This window comes from Octopus bimaculoides, chromosome 12, assembly GCF_001194135.2.
Source record: "Octopus bimaculoides isolate UCB-OBI-ISO-001 chromosome 12, ASM119413v2, whole genome shotgun sequence".
Taxonomy (NCBI): Eukaryota; Metazoa; Mollusca; class Cephalopoda; order Octopoda; family Octopodidae; genus Octopus; species Octopus bimaculoides.
Window position 1 is genome coordinate 20,576,456 of NC_068992.1, and position 3,329 is coordinate 20,579,784.

The window sequence follows — 3,329 nt, forward strand, 5'->3', positions numbered from 1 at the left end:
ATACATATATATATATATATATATATATTTGTGTGTGTGTGTGTGTGTGTGTGTGTGTGTGTGTGTATTACCATCGGCAAGGTATGGTTTGGAAGGGATACATGGAGAAAATGCAAAAAAGAAAGCTTTAGATACGAAAAAAAAAACAAACCCCAGAATATATAAGTGAAAGATGACAGACATCGGTGAACGTCACATATAAAAAGATATAAAGTATATACACTAAAAGAGAAAGAGCGAGAGAGAAAATGAGAGAGGCAGCTACATGTGACCGCGCTTGTGAATGAAGAAAAATAGTCATTTCTTTGAAAGAGAAGTATGCACGCACTCACATACTAGCATCCGTGTGTTGTGTGAAGTGTAGTGCGTGCATATATAAACATTAAAATGGACAGAAGGAGAAGGTAGAAATTCTTTATAGAAATATAAATGGTTACAGAAGTAAAAATAAAATAATGAAGAGTATACAGATATTAAGATATCTTTTTTTTTTTTCATTCTTATCATTTGCACCGTATAGTGGAGGTTTTCTGGGAACAACTCTTCTTTGACTTTTTTAATATAACCGATTTTGAGAACGAACAGGAGGGAAACACAAACACGTATAAGGAGGAGTAAGACGTTATTCGTATAGTGCACTTGATAATTTATTAATCATTCACAAAGGGATATAAGTCAGCGAGGAGTAAAATATATATTGAGAAATTAAAGACAGAAAAGCAGATCACGTGCACATGAAGAGCATGTGTATAAAAAAAGAAAGTGAAACCTGTTATATAGATGACAGATTAGTAGATGAGTAATTTTTTTTTTTTTTTACAGGATATCAATGAATACAGATAAAATGTAGCGGGGAAAGAACGAGATAGGTCAATATAAAAAAAGAGACAAAATCAGTAAAACGAAAATGGAAAGGGAATCTATAGTTGCTTCTATGCGGACATGCAACTGTCGCGTTCACTTTCATATACATACATATATATATATATATATATATATATATATATATATATATTCAGTAATGGAGGCATGTCATATTTATAGCTGTATATATAAGCATATACATGAGAGGGAAAGAGAGTGTGAGAGAGAGAGAGAGAGTGAAAGAGAGAGAGAGTGAGACAGAGAGAGAGTGAGAGAGAGAGAGTGAGAGAGAGAGAGAGTATGTGTGTGTGTGTGTGTATGTTTGTGCGTGTGTGTGTGCGCGTTTGTGTATACATATATATAAATAATACAGCAATGGACGCATCTTATATCTATACATTTTTATATAATCATGTATACTTGAGAGAGAGCGTTGCGCGCGCGCGCGTGTCTGTGTGTTACCGAATTATAGCATACATATTTTTGTGTAATGAAATAACCTATAATTTCCTACCATCCACAATAGTAAGTAAGCATTTTCAATAACAGAAGGTACGTAACTACTTATTCGCTAGTGCACATGTACACATAAATACACTAACACACACTCCTGTGTACATATATAGAATATTTCCATTCGGCTAGTGATTGAATTTCTCAGTAAAATATAGACATCAAATATCACATAAGACGTTATATTGTTTCTTTAATTCTTGGCATATGTTTTAACTCTTGTTTCTATCCGCTTTGGCAAGCAAACCTGTATATTTATTTTTAAGAAAGAGTGGCGGACAAAAGATTAGTTTCATTTGGAGGGAAACAAGAGAAAGGGGAGTACGAGGCGGTGAAGATAAGGATATTGTAAGGAAGGGGGAAGCGTGAACAAAGAAAGTGAAACAATACAAGATGGCTACAGGGATAGAACGGTAGACAATATAGGTTACGTTTTCAGTGGAAATTAACTTCTCTTCATTGGAGATATACTCCATTTTATATAGCTATTTTTCTGTTCGGTCTTTTATCCATGCTTGCAGACACCTGTTTTTCCTTATGAATTATGTATGATCCTACTGGTTCCAATTCCTGCTTATAAAGTATAGAAATTGGTTTTGCACATGTAGATTACATTTCCACGTCGCTCGTCTGTATGATGGACAGCAATATGTTTTTGCTTGTCCTATTCATAAAATACCTCCACTCTATCGTTCTTTCTGTAAGATATTCGAAAGTGTTTTTGAGGAATATATGTTTGAATATATACTTTTCTTATTTGTTGCCTTTCCACTCCAGATATACAAATACGATGTAAAATAGCAGTCTGTTCACTTCGTTCGTAGTTATTTAGCATTGCAATGAAAATTATATTCCCTTATGCTTTTTTTATTTAAATTTTGGAGTGTGATACCAATATAAAAATTCTATAAATTTTGGGGAACGTGTCATGAAATATCGGTTGCCGTTCACCTAAATATCAAACAAGTGAAAGAAAACAAATGTTCTTCAATAATTAATAAAACATTTCCTTTACACTCTGTAACAGGAAACTGCAAATTTTAGGATGCAATCTCAGTGAATTTCATTTTCATTAAACTTGCATATCTTGTGGTATATTTTCGTTTTCGGAATGGGGCTTGAAACTAAAGCCCTCAGTGTAACAAAGTAAATATAAATAAGGATAAATAATGACAGTAGTAGTAGTAGTAGTAGTAGTAGTAGTAGTAGTAGTAGTAGTAGTAGTAGTAGTAATGATATTTTCTAAAAAAAAAGTCAGAAGGCCAGAAATTTGGAGGGAACTGGATTAGCCGATGACATCGAAACACTGTTTCACCGGTAGTTCATTTATAAATCCCAAAATGATTAAAGGCAAAATCAACTTCGACAGAATTTGAACTCAGAAATGAAGACTGGGGAAAAACGGCTAAGTGTACCGCCCGGTGTGCAACGATTCTGCCAGCTCACGGTCTCATAATAATAACAATAACCCCTAACCTTGAAATATATTTTGTCATCCCGCTACTGTGTATTGAAATACCTCCCAATTCCTCCTTCTAATATACTGAACTCTTCACAAAATCATTTCATCTTTTCTATCAACGCCTCAAATGTAAGACTTCTTTCCTGAAAACCGGGGCTGGTATTATCTGATGTTGGGATCAATTTACAATCATTATTTTGGACCACTACACCCACAGAAACAGCTGTTGAACTGGTTAATCTCTTATTCAAGGCCTTTCATTCCTGATATCTTTTATATTCTAAGTCGGACCTTTTTTTATGTAAACATATGTACATTTTTTGTATTAAATATACTTAATAATTTTTGTATGTCGACTTGCCTAACTTGCTTCCCTTACATTTACTCCTCTACGTGCTCAGGGTTATATCTCCCGAGCACTACAAAGTGTATTCTATACGGGTAATATCTAATTCATATATATATATATATATATATATATATATATATA